We start from the raw sequence: 23,481 nt of genomic DNA on the forward strand, positions 1-23,481 counted from the left end.
AGTATCTCATATCTGATTTGAAAAAACGGTTCTCTGGAAAAGGTGCAGCCTCTATAAAAGAAGCCACATAAAGCGAGGGGAGAAGACCTTAACAAACATCTGCAGTACAATATGCGTAGAAAGATGACTATTTCTTACAAATCATAGTTCCACAACAGGGGATCATAAAACAAAACATAAATTTGGGTCAAGAATTTGAGTTGATGGAACATTTATCTTATAGGATTTATGAGGATTAAAGGTGAATTCAATTCGAAACATCATAGACCAACACAGTGGTTGCAAAGAGGTGAGAGATGAAAGACAGAGTAGGTGTGTATGTTGGGTTAAAATTTCAGCAGGAGTCAGGTCGGTGGGCTGACTAGAAAAACCTGGTAGTTCTTATCCTGCATCATTGTTATGCATGTGAAAGAAAAGGACTGGTTACAAAATCTGAGGCCAAATGTAGCAAAAGACTGGTTCACAAAAAGTGGTTTCATCCAGCCTTTAATTTTGATGCTAATCCTGCAAAGTCCATTGAGGCCCATTATAAACAATGGTGTGCCTCCTTTAAAAGTACAGAAAAGAATGACACAAAGAAATCTCTTTGATTATTTTGCGCCATTTTGTCGCCCCTCCTCCCCCCAATTGGGGGAACGTCCCCTTTTCATACTTCCCATTTCATACTTTATGCTTGATGCATGCATAATGTAGCGCAAACGGTTACAAAGTGGCTCAATGCATGCAGGAGGCGCTAGGGGATCTTAAATCTGCCCCATAGTTCTACTTTTAAAATAATGAAAGTTTGCTGTTTGGGAAAACATTACGAACAGCAGAGCAGTGGTTTCCTGGAAAACTGCTGACTCCTCCCTTTTCTCCCTCCTGTGCCCCTCCCGAGTCTGCTGACACCAGTGTTGTTATTTCTGAAAAGCATAGGGCCTATTCCCCAAAGTCAAAGATGGCCATGCTACTTTCTTCCCATGCATTCCTTGTATACAGGACTGCAAGACTGATGCCTGGTTCTGACTCCATACTTTATACAGCATTGCTGTTTTCTGATCAATAGTCCGGTATGAACAATGACAGGATCTGTAAGAAATATGGCTCCATGTTGTGGTAAGCCTGAGCATACATGCATCATTCCTAACCCAGTGAAGTGCAGGTGAGACCAGTCAGCCCAAGGCATACCAAACAGGGTGTGTACGGTAGGGTTTATAGCTTGCCAACACGCTGCTTTGGTAATTTCTTGGTGCATTTTGACTCCGCTGGGAAAAGAGTTTCAACACAGACCGCTAAATTTCATGATCTATCATACAAACATGAATTGGACCCAGAACACTGTGGCCCTCATTATGACATTGTCGGTAAGTCCCGCTTACCACCATGCCGACTGCCGCCAACATACCGCTGCCGCTGTGGTTTACCGTTACCCATATTATGACCCACACATAGCAATCCGTCACTATACAGACACACACACAAGTCCACCAGCCCAAAGGTCAGTGATAAACTGGCGGTATCCAAACCCACACCGTAATGCCAACATAACTACGCCCACAGCATTATGACCCATGAATCACTGCGGTGGACAATTAATGGCGCTAAACCATTGGCCGTACATACTGCCGCGCTAAAAAAACACACAACCTAACAAAACAACACTACATTGGACAATTCAAACTACACACACCAGACACACATACACACATCAGACCCACACACCCACACCACTATAAAACACTCACCCACACTGCCCACAACCCCTTACAACTCAAGAATATTGCCAACTGAGAGAGACAGACCAACAGCACCCACAGAACCAGAGCCACAAAACACCATCACCCATCCACCATCCACGTACCTTACAGCACACACCCTAACACATCACCCCACACACCCTCACACACACAACACACACTACACCCATGGCACCACAAAGACACCCCAGGTTCTCTGAGGAGGAGCTAACGGTCATGGTGCAGGAAATCATCGGGTAGAGCCACAGCTATTCGGATCACAGGTGCAGCAGACACCATTGCCAGGTAGATGGAGCTATGGCGGAGGATCGTGGACAGGGTCAACGCTGTGGGACAGCACCTAAGAACAAGGGATGACATCAGGAAGAGGTGCAATAACCTACGAGGGAAAGGTACGTTCTGTGGTAGCAAGACACCAGATAGCAGTACAGAGAACTGGCGGTGGACCCCCACCTCCTCCCCCACAACTAACAACATGGGAGGAGCAAGTCTTGGCAATACTGCATCCTGAGGGCCTGGCAGGAGTAGCAGGAGGACTGGACTCTGGTAAGTCAAATCTTTACTACTTTCACCCCCCCTACCTGCAAGCCATCACATACCCTCACCCTCACTCCCATCACTCCAAAACCTCCCACACACCCCACCATCACAACCCACCTCTCCCGCAACCAAGCCCTGCATGCAACACCAATGCATGGACACCCATCACAGACCTGCATGGACACCCATCACCAAAGCATGCACACTTGAGACAATCACCTAGCCCACCAAATCACCACTCACACAAGCCTAAGCTGCCAGGGCAATAACAACCATAGAGAGCAACACACCCATGCACAAGATGGCACACACAGAAACAATAACACTGCATTTACATCCCGACAGGTCCTCCATACAATGTCACCGGAGAGGAGGTGCCAGCAACATCTAGTCCCCCCCAGAAGAGGACCACAGTGATGACAGCAGCTCTGCATGCCTGGATCAGGATGACCAACCTGGCCCATCAGGGACCTCTGGACAGTTGGTTACCCAGGCACAGTCCCATACCAACACAGAGTCTCCCCCCTCAGGAAACACCAGCACAGCACCCACCCAGCGGGCCCATACCACTGTACCCAGGTCCAGTCAATCAGCAGTGTGGGACCACTACAGGGACCCCAGGCCACCCAACAAACACAGGACGATCAGGGACCTGGGGTTAGTGGCAGTGGGCACAGGGTCCAGGGGACAGAGGCATAGGACAACAGGGAAGCAGGGAGGACTGCTGTGCGACAGGGGGAGGACAGGCCCAGGGAACCGACTCTCCACAAGGCAGTCACCAACATCCTGGGAGCATACCACCATTCCCAGGAGACGATGGGACAGGTACTGGCCAAGTTACAGGAGACCCAACGGCTGCAGGAGGGATAGTACCTGGAGATCAGGGAGGACCTGAGGGACATCCACACCACCCTGGACACCATTGAAGGGGTGCTGGCAGACATGGCTAACACCATGAGGGAGGCAGGGGCACACCAACAGGCCCCTGACACTAGCCAAACCAATGAACAGCCTTCCACCTCCGCTGACGCAAGTGGACAGGAGGCCCCACCACAGGAACAACAGGCCATCAGCACCCCTCCCCCTGCAGAAGGAGAACCACCCTGCAAATGGTCCCTGTGAGCCAGGCAGAAGGCAGAGAATATTGCCAAGACCCACGCCAGGAAATAAGACTCTCCTGAATGTCACCCTTGTGTCCCACTCTGTCACCCTGTCCACCTTGAACTGCCATTGCTCCACGTCCGATACCCCCTTGGACAGTGCACCCGTGATACAAATAGACTGGAACTTTACCCTGGACTCTCCTCCACCACCACCCCAGCCCATTGCAATACCCCCTCCACTTTTTAGCACATAAATAAACACCCTTATAAAAAATACAAGTATGGAGTCTTTCAATTGATTGAACTATGTATTTGTTTAACAAGCTGTAAACATTGTAATTCAACTGTACAGTAATGTATACATAGGTATGACATGTAGTTGGCTGCAGTCAACACACCAGGAGCCAGAGTGGGCACAGATATCCAAAAATAGACATGCCAAAGGGTGCAGTAAGTGGCCATAGTAGTGGGAAAATCAGCCTGCCAGTGACAATATCCAACACAAAACTGTCAATGGAAGGTGAAGTTACAGTGTCTTACCTGTGTGTCACTGGAAGTACTGTCGTATGATTGCTGTTCTGTTGTCCTCATCGTCATCCTCTGCCTCCTCTTCATCACTGTCCACAGGGTCCACTGCTGCCACACGCCCATCTCCAGCCTCATCCTCCTGCAGGAAAGGCACCTGGTGACTAAGGCAAGGTTGCATACAACATGCCACGATGATCTGGCAGACCTTCTTGGGTAAGTAGCACAGGGAACCACCTGTTAGATGGAGGCACCGAAACCTGGCCTTCAGGAGGCCGAATTACCTCTCTATAATCCTTCTTGTTCGCCCATGTGCCTCATTGTAACGTTCCTCTGCCCTTGTCCTGGGATTCCTCACTGGGGTCAGTAGCCATGAGAGGTTGGGGTAACCAGAGTCACCTGCAAATATCAAGGGATACCTGTTAGCCAAACACTAACCCTTAGGGCCAACCCCATACTCATACACCAACATATACTGGGTGGGAACCATGGGCTCACCTATAAGCCATCACATATGGGATTCTGCTATTCTTCAGGATAAAGGCATCATTCACAGAGCCAGGATACTTTGCATTGACATGGGAGATGTACTGGTCCGCCAGGCACACTATCTGAACATTCATTGAGTGAAAGCTCTTTTGATTTCTGAACACCTGTTCATTTCTCCGGTGGGGGGGGGGGGCAAAGGCAATATGTTTACCATCAATTGCCCCAATAATGTTGGGGATATGTCCCATTGCATAGAAGTCGGCTTTCACTGTGGCCAAATCCTCCACCTGGGGGAAAACAATGGAGCTGCGCATGTGTTTCATCAGGGCAGACAACACTCTTGTTAGCACTATTGAGAACATTGGCTGTGATATTCCTGCTGCCAAGCCCACTGTCACTTAGAAAGAACCAATTGCCAAGCAATGGAGTACAGATAGCACTTGAACAAGAGGGGGGATCCCAGTGGGGTGACGGATAGCAGATAACAGGTCTGGCTTCAATTGCGCACACAGCTCTTGGATTGTGGCCCTGTCAAGTCTGTAGGTGAGGATAATGTGTCTGTCTTCCATTGTTGCCAAGGCCACCAGGGTCTGTATACGGGGGGATGTCTCCATTTCCTATTCTTCTGCAGCGGTTGCAATCTAGGGGGCAAAACGATGAGCATCTGGTCAGTATTCCACATTTCCAAACTGTACACTGCATTGCTTGTTGTGACTGAAACAGTATGTTGTTGGATAGGCCCAAATGGTGCCTATGTGTAGTGTGACGCAGTTAGGTGCCATGGCCTGCCCTCCCCAAATGGCATCCGCCTGTCCTGTGTGGAGAGACAGGTGGGAATGAGTTAATGCCGCTGACGCTGTGCGCTGTTGCGGGAGGCGGTCGAGTACAGCCGTGCAACTCCTCATTGGTTGTAATTGGGCCCTATGGGTTACAGTGGTCAATGGTGATGTACGGCGGCAGTGACGGTACGCACTGCCACGGACGTGACTGTCATTTTCTATCTGTTCTCTCACTTGATACCTGATCTTCAACAGGAGAGGACCTACACTGCAAGTGCTGCTGTGACCTGTGTCTGGAACTGACCAGGGCTTGTGTCACTGGGGGAAGGGCCCCTGCCTGCGGAGTTGGAGAGACTGGTGGATGTGGTCCTACCCCAGTACCGAATGCTGTATGGGCCTGCAGACCAACAGGCGAGTACACTGTGAGCACGATGCATGGGGCATGAATACATGGAGTGCTGTGTGTTAGGGCCTCGTGTAAGGGGGGGGTGAAAGGGTTCTGTGCAGCATGCTGCATGTATGGTGGGCAATGTCTGTGAGTAAGGGGATGTGAGGGATATGGTGGTCCATGAGTGTAAGAGGCCGGACAGTATGGCTGATACCTTTTTCTATGTTTATTTGTCTGCAGGTCAGCGCCCATCTGAAAAAGGGTGTATGGCGTGCCACCTCCAAGGAGGTGCGGACCATGGGGATCTACGGCAGGCGGAGCAACCACTGTCGCAAACGGTGGGAGGACTTGAGACGCTTGGCACGGAAGACGGCAGAGGCCCACGTGGGGATGGCCTCCCAACGAGGAAGGGGTGCCCATCGAACCCAGACCCCCCTGATGTTCCGCATACTGGTGGTGGCCTATCCGGTGCTGGATGGGCACTTGATGCCATCACAGCAGCCACAAGGGGGTGAGTACAGTTTCCAAATCTGCAAATTGCGCATGGTGGGGTGGTCTCCGAGTGGGGGATGTGGGCCTGTGGGTCCCCTAGGCCAGGCAGGACATTGCATGGTAGGTCCCATGTTGGGCAGGGTTCTGGTGTGAAAGTCCTCCAACCAAGCTAGTAGGCCTTCACTACTGGCAGAGATCTGTCGGTCTCAGGTATGCTGCTATTGGCCTTAGGTATGCCTCTCCTAGGGCTGGTGACTTGCATTGTGACTTGTAGTGCATTGCATAGTGCTTAGGCCTGTCCCTGTGTGAGTGTGCTGTGTATGTCAACGGTGGTGTTGGTGCAGCCATTGACCAAGTGTATCCTTTGTCTCCCCCCCTTTTTGTTTTGTCACCCAGTCCTTGTGTGCATTAGCATCATCTGGCGGAGGAGCAGAGGCACTGGCGATGGAGGGATCTGCATCCCACATGGCAGAGGAGGCCGAATCCACCAACGGTGAGGGCAGCAGTGGGACGGAGGGCGAGGGGAGCACCTCGGGGGAGACAGGAAGGGACAGTTCTGACAGTGATACCTCCTCCGATGGAAGCTCCCTGCTGATGGTGGACACCTCTGTGCCCACCCCAACTATAGGTACAGCCGCCACCCCTCGTACCAGCACCGCTCTCCCAGCAGCCCCTCAGCGAATTTCCCGTGCCCGCTCACCCAGGAGGGTGGGCATCTCCTTCACCCCAGGCACCTCAAGCCCTGCCCCAGTTAGCCCTGCTGCCCTCAGTGAGGAGGCTATTGACCTCCTGCTATCCATCTCTGTAGGGCAGTCAACTATAGTGAATGCCATCCAGAGGCTGGCAGGCCATTTGCAACAAACAAATGCCTTCCTGAAGGGCATTCACTCTGGCATGGCGGCCTAACAGAGATCAATCCAGGCTCTGGCCTCCTCCCTGATGCAGCCATTGTCCCTCTCTCTAGCCTCCCCCCTCCAACTTCCTCTACCCAATCCCATTCTCCTGAACCCCAACCTATCCCAAGCACACATTCAGACCAGCATGCACCAAAAACAACACACAGGAGTGGCTCAGGCAAACCCAAGCACCACACATCATCACACAGGCACTCACACAAACACCATCCAGAATCAGACACACCAACATCCACTACCTTCACTGTGTCCCCCTCCTCCTCCTCGTCCACCACCCTCCCAGTAGCATCTCCACTCACACCTGCATGCACTACATCCTCATCCACTATCTCCATCACCATCACGCCTATCAATACACATCCCTCACTGGCAGTCACCACCCCCACTTCCATGCACACGTCCCCTGTGTCCTCTCCCACTGTGTCTGTGCCCCCTCCTCCCAAAGTACACAAATGCAACCACTCAGACACCCAACAGCAATCCACCTCACAACAGCATCCAGCCCATGCACCTGCACCAAAACACAGCGGACTGACACCTCCTACAACCACTCCCTCTTCCTCCACTCCCAGACCTTCACTCTCTTCCCGCCTCAGGGTCCCTAAGAAGCTTTTCCTCTCCACCGTTGACCTCTTCCATACCCCTCCCCCCAACCTTTATGTCGGGCCAGGGTGGTCAGAACCTAGGCTAGCACCTCAGCCACCCAGTCCACGCCCACAGTAGTGTTGGCAGCTACTGCAGGTAGGAGAGGCTCCAGGAAACCAGCCATAACCACTGACAGTGTGCCTGCACCAGATGCCAAAGGGAAGGACAAGGAGGCACCACCAGCTGTGAAGGGCAAGGGCAAGGAGGCACCAGCAGCTGTGAAGGGCAAGAGCAAGGAGGCACTACCAGCTGTGAAGGGCAAGGACAAGGAGGCACCACCAACTCTGAAGAGGAAGGGCAAGGAGGTACCACCAGCTGTGAAGGGCAAGGGCAAAGAGGCACCACCAGCTGTGACGGACAAGGGCAAGGAGGCACCACCGGCTACCAAGGGGAAGGACAAAGAGGCACCACAAGCTGGGAGGGGCAAAGGGCCTGCCCCTGCAGGCAGGAAGGTCAGGAGGCCTGGTAGAGGGACTGAATCTGAGCCCCCACCACCAACCATGGCGGTTCAGCCATCCGAGGCTGCAGGGGAAGGGCTGGAGCCTCCCCCCACCATGGGCATTCCCGACACCAACACCGCCACCAGCACCACGGCCTGCAGCAGTGCCAGCAGCAGCAGCCTGAGTGGGCAGCCATCTGACACTTCAGGGGACAGACAGGAGCCTCCCTCCACCACTGCCAGCACTGCCAACAACCCCAGTGGGCAGCCGTACGAGGCTGCAAGGGACGGGCAGGAGCCTCCCCCCACCACTGGCATCCCTGACACTAGCCCCGCCACTGCCACCACTGAGCAGCCATCACCGCCGCCGGGCAGTGTGTAGTCCTGTCTCCATGGACTGTAGTGCGTCCTGGCCCATGCAAATCCTGTGGGTGTGACACCCAGGTGAGAGACTGTGACCTTGCACTCCCCATGTGCTGCATCACCGGGCACAAAGCCCCCTTCAGAACCAGTGGAGAAGCCATCCACTTGAGAGACTGCGGCCTTGCACTCCCTAGGACCAAGCAGTGGGCAAACCACCCACTTGAGAGACTGTGGCTTTGCACTCCCCAGGACCAAGCAGTGGGCAAACCACCCACTAGAGATACTGTGGCTTTGCACTCACCAGGACCAAGCAGTGGGCAGACCACCCACTTTAGAGACTGTGGCTTTGCACTCCCCAGGACCAAGCAGTGGGCAGACCACCCACTTAAGAGACTGTGGCTTTGCACTCCCCAGAACCAAGCAGTGGGCAGACCACCCACTTGAGAGACTGTGGCTTTGCACTCCCCAGGACAGTGTGATGGGCATGTAGCCCCCTCCAGGACCAGTGGTGTTGTTCCATCTTCCGGCTGAGGTGCCCCCCAGCTCCCGTCCCCCTGAGGTGCCTGTGTATTTTCGACCTGATGCCCCTGCAGTGTTATCTCCATGTTATTGCAGGAGTCAAGTGGGGCCTTGGTCTCTGTGATCTGGCCCTGTGGTCCAAAGACATTGTGGACTGGGAATTGTCCCTCCATTTGTATATATGTGTGTACTGTTTTGATTTTGAAGGGCGTATTTCTAGTATTTTATCTTATTACACTCACTTTAATCAATTACTTTTGTCCTTTCATTATTCCTGAGGGGTACTGGGTGGATATGTAATGTTACTGCATCTGTTTGTGTGTATGGTGTTGGGGCTGAGGGTGTTGCGTGTTGCGTGTTGCGTGTGTGTGTGTCACTCTCTTTTTCCTCCTCCCACCCATGTGTGCTAGGCGGCAGTACTCACCGTGGTCGTCTTCGCCGGTGTTGGTATTCATGGTGAAGGAGGAGATAGACGAGCATGGGGAACACCTGCAACTTGGGCTCCATGGCAGTGTGGTTCTTCCTAAAGTCTCCAGAAGTGAGTCGTTTCCCTTCTGTGCACTGTTTCCACCGTGCTTTTGATGTCGTTGGTACCGCCCCGGAAAATGTGGCGGATAGGCCTGTTGTAATAGTGTGGGCAGTACATTGTCTTCCACCTGGCTGTTGGCGGTTACCGCCGTGGCGGTCGGTGTGTTAAAGTGGCTGTCTGTGTGAGCGGTTTACGCTGTGGTCATAATTCCATTTTTTTTACCGCCAGCCTGTTGGCGGTATTACCGCCGCTCTATCACCAACCGCCAGGGTTGTAATGAGGGCCTGCATCCCATGTAAATATTTGGAAATTTAACCTGGTGTGTGGTCTGGCTAAAAAATCCATGTAGATCTAGGCATGTCCGTACACAATTCCTGCAACCCTCGTAAACTAATTTGAAGCTGGAACAGACTGTCGGTGACTCAGATATCAATGGTGGGAAACTGTACCTAAGAGGCTAGCTTCCAGAAGAGGCTTTGATATTTTTTTAAGTGGATATAGGGTAATATATCTCAGATATTTTAACATTTTCACCTTTACACAAATATAAAGCAAATAATCAGTTGTATTATGGTTTAATCATTATCTCCTAAGCACATTCCCCATTATACTTACCATATTTTCTATGGCTTGAATGGGTCACCTCTGACGTACTGTCATTTTCCAAATAAAATATGTTCTCTAGACCAGGAAGCCTGATGTGAGAGAAGGCTCACATAGTACTAAGCCCAGAATCATAGGTCATATTATACCACAAGTCTGGGGTCTGCTACAAGAGTTTGCAGCCTTCCCAGAAGTGTAATACAACATGATTGAGCCCCTGATTGAGAATCTGGAGAGAGGCCCATGAGTCTCCCATATCTGACAGATATTCTTTGAATTTTGTCTGAAGGTTTTGGCGGCCCCTCAAAGGTTGTGACCCCTCTTCGCTGCAGGGGCTGCAAGGGTCTGCATTATGCCCCGATCGATTATTTGCATGCGTGCCATCTTCTTCCATGCAGATCATGTCTGCACATATTAAGTGCCACCACAACCCATAGGTATTGTGACATTTGCAACTGTGCATGTGCAAATGAGGGCATACCTTTCCTCTTGCTCCTATGTCTTATAACAGACGTGGGCATATGACCAAGGAAGCACTGATTTCACACCATATGGGAGGTTGTGCACATTCCGAAAGCACCTGAGGACACCCCTTGGAAAGAAGCATGGTAAACCATGGATCCAATCATGGTACCCTGTAGGTGGATGCAGGCACATACCGTGCGTGCCTCTGAGGAGAGGTGTCATTGCCAACCTTTTTTAATTCAGGCCAAGACCAATCTCACATCTGTTTCTCTCTGCTTTGCTCAACTCAGGGCAGGAGCATTTTGGGGGTTTTCACATATGCAACTGAAGCTTTGATGAGCGTGTCACATGTTTGTCACTCACTCTACAAAGTTTGTACGCTTTTAAAAGCAATCTCTCAAGGTGAAAGTTTGTTACTGAAAACCAATAGACAAATTATCTGACATGCTTTAAGTTTTATTCCAGCAAATGGGGCTAATTCCTATTATTTCCTGCTTCTGCATGACAGGAATTTTCTGGATTCCTGCTGATTCCAGAAGTTTCCATCACAGACATGTAAGGAAAATACGTGATTTCAGGCAAAGTTTGCAAGGTATTGTGGGTAAAAAAAAAAAACTAATGCGATCCAAACAAGTCACAACATCCTGGATTCCCCTAGGTTGAGCTAGGATCCAAAATCTGGAGATACCCACTTCTAAAAAAGAGGGTCAGTTTTCAGTGGAAAAATTAGCTGCGTCCATGTTGCATCTTGGGACATTTCCTGTTACGGGCACTTGGTCTGCTCACACAAGTGAGGTACCATTTTTATAAGGAGACTTGGGGGAATGATGGGTGGAAGGAAGTTTGTGGCTCACTGCAGATTCCAGAACTTTCCATCCCAGAAATGTGAGGAAACATTGTTTTTTTGGTCAATGTTTGAGGTTTGCAGGAGATTCTGGGTACAAAAAAAATGATAAAAGCTGCACAAGTCAGTCCACCATGGACACCCCTTAAATGTCTAGTTTTCACAAATGTACAGGTTGGCTAAGTTTCCTTAGATGCCAGCTGAGCTAGGGTCTAAAATCTAGAGCTATCCACATTGAAAAAGAAGGTCAGTTTTCAGTGGAAAAATGGGCTGCATCTGTGTTGCACTTTGGCACATTACCTGCCACGGGTACTAGGTTTACTCACACAAATTAGGTAATATTTTTATCTGGAGACTTGGGGGAATGCTGGGTGGAAGGAAGTTTGTGGCTCCCCCAGGCTCCAGAACTTTCCATTACAGAAATGTGAGGAAACAGGGTTTTCTTTTTTGTCAATGTTGGAGTTTTGCACAGGATTCTGGGTAAAAAACGTGGTGAGAGTAATGCAAGTCAGTCCATCCTGGATACCTGTAGGTATCTAGTTTTCCAAAATGTACAGGTTGGCTAAATTTCCCTAGTTGCCAGTTGAGTTAGGGTCCAAAATCTAGAGCTACCCACATCGGAAAAAGAGAGTCCTTTTTTGGTCGAACAATGTGCTGTGCCCATGTTGCGTTTTGGGATGTTTCCTGTCACAGGCACTAGGTATACCCACACAAGTGAGGTGCCATTTGTATCAGGCGACATGAGATAGCATAGAATAGTAGAGCATTTGTTGTTACCAATTAGATTTTGCTGCATTTGTGCCTTTCAAATGTAAGCCAGAGTATGAGAAAAATGACATTTTGAAAAATACTCTCCAAATCATATGCTAGTACGGGTACCCACAAATTCAGAGATGTAGAAATAACAACTGCTGTTAAATTCTATATGTTGGACCCATTTCAGAAATCCAGAAGTTTCCTTGATAGTCATTTTTCACCCTGCTTATTTTACTATAAGAATTAGTCTATACTTGGAACTCAATGAAAACCTATTGTAAGGTGCAGCTCAATTGTTTGCTCTGGATGCCATTGGTTCTTCGAGAACCTACAAACTCTATATATCTCTCCAAACAGAAGGGTCTAGTGGATGTAATGGTATATTGTTTTTGTCAATATGCCATCATGACAAAAAGTTACAGATGTAAAGGTTGTCACACATGCCCGTTTTTTCCTACTCATTTTTAATATTTCTTTTTTCAACAGTTATTTTCCCATGGAAAACCTTGAGGGATCTACATATATGACCACTTGCTGAATTTAAAATGTTGTCTACCTCTTAGAAATCTATAGTTTTTTTGGATCACCCATGGCTTTCACATTAGTTTCCACCACAAGCTGGAAGTAGGTTGAGAACACAAAAAAATAGGGACAATAGGCTACCTTTTAGAAAAATGCTAAGACTGGCGTACAAATTGGTTATTTTTGGTCTAGCTCTGCATGGTGACTTTAGTACAGCAAACCTACACTTTTATCTGTGTTTAAATCTCTTTTATTGGATTGTAAAGAGCAGCAATAAAACATCGCCCACCTACAACCATTAGCGGTGGGGAGAGGAAGTGGGGCAATAACTATGGGGATTGGGGAAGAAGACACAAGGAAGGCAAAAAAAGGAGGTAAGCCCACTGTATGTGTGCACTATGCTTCCCTATTCCAAGAGTGTGCCTCAGGTGCGTCGTGTTGTCAGTATTCTCGTGTTGATGGGGTTGTTGTTTAATTTGTTCGGGTGGTACCTGTTGGGGCTGTCAAACGGAGGATGCAGAGATAAGACTGGCAGGATAATTCCCTGAATTCTTCTGACATATATCATGTGTATGGGGCCCAAGTTTTATCAAAGAGGGACAGTGTGCCAGTTGCTGCTGCTGTCAGTTTTTCCATGCCCATGATTGCCCACAGTTTGTGTAACCAGTCCGTGTGTTTAGGGATGGCCTCTGTCCCCAATCGGGAGAGTAAGAGGATCTTTGCTGCCCCCAGAGCCAGTGTCATCGCCCGGCCTCGAGGTGAGTGAAGTGGCATGTGAGGGGGTCGGGGAGACCCAGCAAGACATAGCTAGGGAACCGCGGTATGTTAGTATCATGAATTTCATCGATCGCTTGGAGGATTGTGTGCCAGAAGGAGGCAATCTTCAGGCAGTGCCACAGTATGTGTGTAAGTGTTCCTTCCTGTCCACACCCACGCCAACACCCTCCGTCTCCACGCTCCCCCCACACAGCCATCCGAGACGGTGTATAATACATGTAGTGGGCTATTTTCAGGATCATTTTCTTGGTGTTTGCAGCACGTGCTGTGACTCTTGCTTGATGGAGTACCTCACACCACTCTCTATCTGTAAAGGTGCGTTTGCATTCCATTTCCCATCTACGTCTTGCAGGGGTGGCAGGGATTGCAGCTGGCCCGACCAGAAAGGCATAAATGTCAGAAAGGAGTCGTTGATGGGTATCTTTAGTCATCAACCACTGCTCGAAGAGGATAAAAGGCTGACTCGCGTAAGGGCATACCATGGGGGAAGTCACCCAGTGGTGGACTGCGAGGTACTGCCAATGTGCAGTTGCCGGGAGCCCGCTCGAAGACAGTCGAAGTCCATGGCTCCATCCTCAGTAAGGAGGTCTCCTATCCTCTTCCAGTTTGCTTCTTGCCAGTGTGCGAAAGCGGAGTTGCCCAGTGCCGGAGGAAAGTCCGGGTTGCCGATGAGTGGCGTCTGTGGGGAGACCGGCGTGGACAGCCCCCTCTTAACCTGTGCCTTGTCCCATGCGCCCATTGTTGCCCTCAGGACCGGGAAAACATACACACTCTCGTGTCGTGTTTTCGTGGCAGCCATGGCACTTTCCAAATTTGGACTCCTGCCACTGCCTGTTCGATAAAGCACCAGTATTTCTCAGTGAGGGATCGGGCCCATTCAACCATGTACTGCAGTTGGGCCACATAATATTAGCTCATCAGGGTTGGGACCCTCAAGCCCCGGTCTGTTTGAGGCACATATGCCTGAGTCTTCGACATTCTAGCCCTCTTGCCTCCCCAGATGTACTCACATATGTGCGTTTGCAGTTTATCTATAAGGTTAGGCAGCGGTTGCCGTGGGAACGTCTGCATAAGGTAGAGTATTTTAGGCAGGAGCAACATTTTTATTTCCGCCAGGTGGCACAGCCAGGATATTCCATGTGCCTTCCACCTTATCAGTTCAGAACGAACAACTCTAACATCATGTAATAATTGTGAGCCACTGTTGCTCTAGTGTGGGGTATATCCGGAGACCCAAGTACTTGGTGCCATGTGAGGCCCATGAAAATTGGAGGTTAGCCTCCAACGCTGTCTGTTCAACTTCTGGGACCGTGAGATTTAGAAGGGCCGATTTCGTGAGATTAGTTTTAAAATCCGATGCTTTGCTAAATGCCGTGAGTTCCACCATGACCCCCACAAGTGAGGTTTGGAGTTGAGACAAATGGAGAAGCACATCATCTGCATAGAGCGCAAATTTATGCATTTTGCCCCCCATCGTAACACCATGTATATCCGAGTTCTGCCGAATGTGCTCAGCGAACGGGGCCATATACAAGGCGAACAGCAGGGGCAACAAAGGGCACCCCTGCTGAGTACCCCTGGAAATAGGGAATTGCTGTGACAGTTCTTCGTTCTCTGAGACCATAGCTCTGGGTCTATCATAGTTGCTTTGGATCCACCCACAAAATCTAGGTCCAAGCCCAAAGTGGCACAGGACATCATGAAGGTAGTGCCATTCTACTTGGTCAAAGACTTTCTTCGCATCAATGGAGAGGAGGAGGGCGGAGGTTCGTGACCGATGGACCTTATCGACCAAGTGGCATAGTCTCTTGTATTGTCGCTACAGGATCTTTCCAGAATAAACCCTGTTTGATCTGGGTCCACGACTTTGCACATACGGGTTCAGCCGGTGGGCCAAGATACCTGTGAAGATCTTAGTGTCCATATTCAGTAGCGTTATGGGCCTATAAGAGGGACACAACCACGGGTCCTTCCCCGGCTTCGGGATGACAATCACCATGCCCAATTGCATCTTTGGGGGAGGGGGGCGAGTGGGGTCAGTGCGTTGTACAACTAGGCCAAGACGGGGGCTAGTTGTGCCTCTAAGGCCTTATAGAACTCTGCTCCGAAGCCGTCCGTTCCCGACGCTTTAACAGTTTTCAGATGCTGTATAGTCCCTATTACCTCCACTGGGGTGGTGTCCTTCTCCATTGTGTCCCTGTCTGCAGTGGGGATCCGTGACAACGGGGTGGACTTCAGGTAGTCGTTTATGTCCTGACTGTCAAGCTCTTCCGCTGCATATAGGTCAGAGTAGAACCTCTCGAACTGCTGGAGAGTGAGCGGACTCCTGACTCATCAGTGTACCATCTGGTAAACGCACTTCCTCCACTCTGTGGCTCATTGCCTGCAGTGGGCAAGAAGTCGGTCCGCACTGTCTCCCCCTGCATAGAATTTTTGCCTGGTCCGGAGCAGGGCATATTCCCCTATAATGCTGTCTAAGGCCAGCAGGTTTTTCCTAAGGGTGTTGAGCTGTCTTCTCACCTTCAGAGATCCCGTCCTGCTATGTGTAGCCTCCAGGACTCCTATTTCATCCTCTAGTCGGAGCCACTTCTTACAGCGAGCTATATTCAGTCTTGCAGCTATCCCTGTAAATTGCCCCCTGACCACTGCCTTAAGAATTTCCTCAGAGTTGTGATACTGGTTGTTGGAGGGTTGTTTATTTCCAAGAAGGAAGCTATTGTTTCCCTTATTTCGTCTAGGATATCCTCATATGCTAGAAGCCGTTTGTTAAGCCTCCAGTGCATTTTGCTGGTGCCATGGGGGGACAGTGCGAGGTGCACCATGAGCAGGGAGTAGTCAGAATTAAAGGCCACCCCTATCTCAGACCTTGCAACCAGTATAGTGATGCGGGGGTAGTGATGAAAAGGTCTATGCGCACGTATGATTGGTGGGCGGCAGAGAAAAGGGAATATAACCTATCTGTTGGATGCTGACGGTGCCAGATATCCATCAGCTTTGCCCCGTCCAGCCATTCCTGGAAGCCCTTTAAAAAGGCTCCTGTTTGGCTATATCTCTGGTTAGACCTATCTAGCTGTGAGTCCGGAACTAGGTTAAAATCTCAGCCTACCACAATGTCCTCGTCAGGTGTCGTCAGTACCCTCCCCAGTGTGCCTTTCAAAACACTCTCCTGGCTCTCATTCTGCCCGTATATATTGGCTACTGTTAGTTTATGCTTGTGAATGTCCATATGTAGTGATAGGAGCCTTCCCAGGACTTCCGTCTGTGTCTGAGTTACCTTCCCTGGAAAGCTCTTGGCCAGCAAGATAGCCACCCCCACCCTCCTGCCCGGCCCGAGGAATGAAACTGGCGGTCAAACCAAGAAGACCACAGTCTCTTCCAGTCTGTTCGAAGTAGGTGGGTGTCTTGTAGTAAGCAGATATGACTCTTCGACTCCCTAAGCTGTAAAAGAAGGGCCTGCCTCTTCACAGGCATGTTAAGACCCCAAACATTTAGACTAAGAATGGTCACTATTGAGGCAGTTAGTATGGATTGCTATGGATCGGTAAGCTGGCTCAATCACTAGAAAGACAACATGACATTGAAACCTATAGTTGGTGGGGTTGCAGAATATTACCTCCCCTAGAGAAAAGCAGGAAAAGAAAAGGGTAAGGGGGAGGGAACAAACAACTGTGTGTGAACGTTTGAAGAAAGTTCCCCGCCTGGGAACTACCGTAGAAATATTTGGAGGTGGCTTGGTCTGCAGTCCACCTTTGTGCGACCTCCTCTCAGTGGGGGGTCAGAGCTCCTCCGCTCGGTCCTCAGTGACATGGAGGCTTGTTTTTACCGGGTCAAGGTCACCTGATGCACTCATCTCCTAGGTGACACGTAGGCCCTCAAAGGAGGGGAAGAGGGGGGAGAGAACCCCTGTGATTTACTGTGATCTGAGTCTGCTTCTGATAAAGTGTCCTGACTGCACAGATCCAGATCAAGGCTGCTCTTTCCTTCTGACTTTCAGCCGTCGTTGATATATGGGTTTACTCCTCCTGTTGCAGGGTTTTGAGCAGCCCCTATCTCCTTGTGAAGACCGCTCCCGGGAGGGCGACGGTCCGGGCTGGTCCCGGAGACCCGGAAGCATCCCCTCAAGGGCTTGTGCTTCTTCCAGCGTGCGGATGCTGCAGGTTTTGTTCAGCCAAACAAATTGCAGATGAAATGGATGGCCCCATTTATATTTGATGTCTCTCCCACGTAGAAAGTCCGTGACCAGCCGCAGGGATCTGCGGCGCTGCAGTGTCAAAATCCACAGGTTTTGAAAGAGACCAATTTGGTCCCCTTCAAACTCGATGGCATTCTGGTGGCAAGGTGCCACCAGTATGGTCTCCCATTGACTATAATAGTGCAAACAGGTCAGTATATCCTGAGCCTGACCCAGCGATCCGGCGGGGCGGCCAGCCCTGTGTGTTCTGTCCAGAATAATGGCCTGGCCCTTTAACTCCAGAGCCACATGTTTAAAGAGACGTACCACAAAGTCCTCTAAGGGGCCCGTTACTGCCTGCGTCGGGACGCCCTTTATACGAATATTAGATCGCCAGGATCTATTTTCCAGGTCTTCTAACTGATACTGCAGTTCTTGGTTCTTATCTTGCAAGGCGTGGAGTTCCCGTCTGTGAGGGTCAACTTCTTCCTCCCATGCGTCGTGGGTATGCTCCAGTATGTCCATGTGCTGACCCAGATCGGTCACCTTTCTCTTGAGGTCCTTGACTTCTGCTGAAATTTCCTGCTTCAACGTGGCAAAATCTTCACGAAGGGAGCCAAAATGTTGTTCCATGAATGTCCTTGTCAGAGGTGCCTCTCCGCCCTCTACCTGACTCGTGTCTGTCGCCTCCCCTCCCTCTGCCACTGGGGTCTCTGGTGGAACTGTTTTCTTGGCCGGCGTTTTATTGAAAAGGTCTTTAACAGTGTCTCTGGGACGCCATTCTTGTTCGTTCTCCTTCCGTCGAGGTTCAGGCTCTTTGGCTGTGCCCCGGCGAGACCGCTGCACAAGGGTGCACTCTGCCGTAGTTCTGACTCGTTACTCCGGACCATGGCGGGGTCCAATGCCAGATCCAAAATCTGCATCTGGGGCAAGAGGCCCCTCCTCATGGTTCACGGTCCCCCGGCGGGGTCGTTCGCCGGGACAGGTGATCACATTGCGGTGTCTCCTGAGCCCTACCCGGTAAGCCCCAGAGTATCTTCCCCGGGTCAATCACAGACCTGTATTTGACATCGGATGTGGTCGTTGCTAAGCGGCGGAGAATCCTATCAGTCTCTCCTGTTCTGAACTCCATAGGGCTCAGTTTCACATTCCTTCAGTGTTGCTATTTGTTCCTAGTCAGGCCTCCCTCTGTGTCTGTCTGCCAGTGCCCAGACAGTTGAGCCATCTCGCCAGCCAGCCGTCCAGGCCTCCACGAAAAACCGCCCCGGTAGGCCTGGACCACTTGTCTTCTGGGACCTCCTGCCAGGCCTCGACCGCCGTGCTCCCTTCTCTCCCCCTTGCTTGGTTCTCTCTGCGACCGCGGGCCCTGGCTCACCTGTCAGTCCAGGCTCCCGACCCATCACATTTCACCAGCCAGCATTTTCTGCCTGGGCCCACCGCTGTGGGGCCCCACACCCCTCGGGCCACCTCCTCGCCCAGGACTCAGGGTGCGCCTCGCGGCCTTGCTGCTCTCCACCCTCATCTGGCCTTGATGATTGCCGCTCTTCTCTTTCTCCAGCTCTGCTCCTTCAGGCCGCCCACGGGCCCTCCGCTACCTCTGGCCCCTCAGTTGTCTCTGCCACACCTTCGACGAGTGACCACCGTGCCTGTGTCCTCCCGCGACCGCCAGTCAAACATGGAGGGGGGTGGAGGAGAGAAGGCATGGGGCCGTCGCCGCTCTGCGCCTTCTCTCCCTCCAAGGCAGCGCGTGCGGGCCATCCACCGCTCTCGCTCAGGTGCTGGCCCCTGCGACTCTCAGCTACAGCCACACCCGGCCTCCAGGAGGGCCAGCTAGCTTCACCTATCTCCCAGATGGAGTTCAGGGCTCCCGCTCTGGTTTTGTAGGGTGGCTGGAAGCGGATCTCTGAGAGGACGCTCCTACTCGGTGACCATTTTAGCCACGCCCCCCTACACTTTTATCTAGAGCATCTTTTCCCTATTTTTCTCAAAAAACTTAAAATGTTGCTATACTTTGCCTATTTTTTCAGTCCCCTCCAGGGAAATTCACAAATCCTGAGCCCCTTTGGAATCCTCAGGATGTTGGAAATGAAGAACACAGATTTGGTGTGGATATCTTATGTGCACAAAAAGATATGGAGTCCTAAGCGTAAACTGCCCCAAATAGCCAAAAAAGGGTTTGGCACAGGGAGAGGGGAAGGCCTAGCAGTGAAAGGATTAAGCTTAGCAGAAAGATCAAAATGTACTTAACATGTGATTCTCAGCTATCCTTGTTACTAGTTCAGCAGCGTCTAATACTCTTAAAGCAGCACAGGCAATTATAGAAAATATTGAAGTTAAGTAGGCTCTAGACACAGTAACACCAAAAAGCATTGGACCTTCTGTCTTTAATACAACAGCAACATTACTTTTGGTTTTGAATGAATTACTTCCTGTCACGATGACCTTCAATAATTTCCACACTATAGAAATTTGAAAACAAGAAAATCTCCCCTTTCTCTGCCTGCCTTTTCTTATTTGCCCACATTTCAGAGGATTTCCCTTAGTTGGATGTTCAGAGACAGTTGACAATTAAAATGCACCATAAGATCTGTATTTTCGTGTATATAATGAGGTAGTGGAATCCACCGAGGATAACGGAATTCTGTGCATATTATGGTAAAAGTGGTTTGTATGAACCTATGGTTAGGGTCATGGCGTACCCTCTCATCATTTCTCAAGTAAGCATTTGTTTCCCATGGTACTTCGACTGGCCTGTCACCCTCCACAACTGATTGTGAGCAGTATTTTATAGAAGCAGGGACTCTCCTCTTGTCATCTGGGCTTGCCCAGTTTCGATTTTTGATAGTGACCACTTGAAGTAATGTTAAATTATCAACGACATCAGAAGAATAATGTAGCTGGCTTCAGGGGATATAGTCAACAATTCTGATCACTAGTCTAAAAGGGAAAAGGAAGAACCACCGTTGCATTTGTATCATAGATTCCCCTATCTTCCAATTTCGTGTTATCAATAGACACACTGCTGACAGCCACACAAATGTAATGGGAAAAAAATATATATATATATATATATATATATATATATATATATATATATATATATATATATATATATATAGAGAGAGAGAGAGAGAGAGAGAGAGAATATATTGCATTCCTCTGAAAGATCCAGGAATTAAACCAAGCAAACATGAGAGTTAGCCTCACACACCTAGGTGCAAACTCACTCACATTTGTAGTCATTGAACCTCAGAAAATAACACCTGCCCCACCTTTCTCCTGGGATGTCATCCAGTACTGTGCTCCTTGACTTTGAACTTTGTCATCCTTGAGGAAATGTTAGGACGGAAAAGTCCCTTGCATGGTAATGGATGTATGCTCCTTTCCTGAGTGCCTCAGCTGCAAAGCTATCTGGATCCCTGGTGCTGATTTTTGTAATGGGCGAACAGGGATCATGTGTGTGCACCATGACATAGCCCTTTTTCATGGATTGTGGTCTTGTTGGACCGGGAGGGTACGCCCAAAGTGCTACTCTTGTGATGGTGAAAGTCTAGTGTCTTAACCAGGAGTTAAATTGCATGAGCGCGGAGGTGGGAGCATACCATGCAGTGACTAGCAGGATTAAACAGGCCTTTTTACCTGTGTCACTGAAGTGAGGCTCTCAGACCGAGTTAATGTTGGGAAGTCACTCCTGTTACCAATGGGCAGCTTGGTGGGGGTTCCTGATGATCAACTGCATGAGCTTGGCCTCTGCTGGAAATTGGAAGGTTTTAGATACTTGGGTATGTGGGTGGCCCATACAGAGGAAACATATAGACGCCTCAACGAGGATCAAATCTTGACTAATCTCAAGGGGTCAGTGGCATTTTGGAGTTGACTCCCCCTGTCTGTGATAGGTAGGGTGGCTGTGTCAAAGATGATTTTTCTCCCACGTTGCCTTTATCTGATTCAGAATGCTATTTTCCCGATCCGTTCCTCCTTTTTCAGAAGTTAGACAGTTTGCTTATCTCCCTGGTCTGGGTCAGATGTCGTAGTAGGGTGGCATTGTCGGTTCTTAAACAGGATATGGAGGATGGGGGTCTTGCCCTGCCTAATGTGCAGCATTACTATTATGTGGCCCATTTGCAGCATGCAGTGCGATGGTTGACAGTATCAGACAATTGGGAGAAGAGTATGTGTCTCGGTATGTTGGGTGGTGAAACCTTGGTGCAATTATTGATGAGAAGAGGGAGATTGACGGAGGGTATTCCTTATCTGGTGAAGCAGACCTCGGCAGTCTGGGAGACTTTCGTGGGTAAAGTGCTGGGTATGGCACCGTTCAACAGGGAGCTGTGTATTTGGGATCTTGCTCCATTCAGGGCCATCTACGCTGATAAGTCTATGAATTGTTGGAGGGCCAGTGGCTGCCAGACTGGAGGGGATCTTTACCCCAGTGAGGTATTCATTGAATTCCAGGAAACCCAGGAAACTTTTGAGGTGGGGCCAGGCCAGTTTCCAAGCTGAAAAATGTGGTGCAGGAGGTCTGGGTTGGGTCCCCGGCTACCCCGCAGCCATCCTAAGTGCTGGGAGGTTTTCTCCGATGGGGAGAGGGGAGACACCTCATCTCATTATTCTACAAACCTGTTAGAGGAGATCAGGTGTCACCCCAGTGTGTGACACGTGCTGCGTGGGCGAGGGAGTTGGAGGAGCCAATAACAGATACTAATTGGGCACAAGTGTGCATGCTGGTGAAGGAAGTGTCCTGCAATCACAGATTTAAATTGCTTCATTGTAACTTCCTGCACCGTACATATGTGACTCCAGTGCGCCTTAATAGAATAAGTCCTTATAGAGAGGCGAAGTGCACGAGATGTGGGGAGTTAGGTGCTTGTTTTTTGCATCTGACCTGGACATGCGGGGGATACTGGGAAAAGGCTGTTCCTAAGATAACAGAGGGGACTGGTATAGCGATACCCCTGACTCCGAAGGACTGCCTTTTGGGAGTGGTGCCTAGACCCAGGGGACGACAGATACACCATAATATGGCCCAACTGGCGTTGATGCTAGCTGAGAGACGAGTGGCCAGATGTTGGATGGGTGCTCAGGTTCCCGAGAGGCATAATGGCAGAGGGATCTCCTTGAGTGGGGAGTGGTGGAGGAGGTGCATAAACGTAATGCCCACAGGGACGGGGGCCTCGGAGGCCGTAGAGCTGTGGGGGTCTCTACTGCACAACTTTACAGAGGAGGATGAGTATGACTCTATGGATGGCTCAAGTGAGGGGGAGTGATGTGTGGACACCTTTGTAGGGTTTTTCTATTTGTGATCGTAACATTTGATGACTAACAGTGTTGCCGGGTGGTCCTCATGTGTGTGGTCGTTGGGTCACCTGGGCATCAATGCGCATTGGAAAGCAGGGGGGCAGGCTCTGGTGGCTATGTGATCTAGATCGTATGTATTGCCTTGGCTCATGCTCAGGCCTCTGGGATTGTTCCTTTATTGAATTGCCGAAATGCACTGCTTGTTATGTTTTGTGTGATTGTACTGTTGAATCATGGTTGATACCATATGTGATAAAAATACCAATAAAGAAAGTTTAAAAAAAAAAAAACATTGAACAGTGTGTACAAAAGGAGAAAGGGATTCAGGTGGAGAAAAGTGAGTTGAAATTATCTGAACCTGTGAAAGTGTTATATAAGACTGTTTAGCTGGAGGGTTTTTAAAATAAGGCAAGTGGAAAGTGCTGCATTGTGTGCTAGAGTAGTTAGTCTTGATCATGATTGTGTTTAAAGTGTGAGAGATTCATGGTTTGATGACAAGTTAATGGAAAGTGAGGATAGCACGCATATCAAGTTCCAAACTGTCCCATGTTTATAGATGAGGTTTTCATGAAGGATTGTTGTGC

General features: G+C 49.9%; 1 protein-coding gene across 1 annotated transcript in view; it reads right to left on the bottom strand.

Moving 5' to 3' along the window:
- ADGRE1 (adhesion G protein-coupled receptor E1) overlaps positions 1-23,481 on the bottom strand; it is a 675,746-nt gene that overhangs the window by 548,722 nt on the left and 103,543 nt on the right. The gene's annotated exons all lie outside the window — the stretch shown is intronic.

The sequence above is a fragment of the Pleurodeles waltl genome, chromosome 2_2 (assembly GCF_031143425.1).
Source record: "Pleurodeles waltl isolate 20211129_DDA chromosome 2_2, aPleWal1.hap1.20221129, whole genome shotgun sequence".
Lineage (NCBI taxonomy): Eukaryota > Metazoa > Chordata > Amphibia > Caudata > Salamandridae > Pleurodeles > Pleurodeles waltl.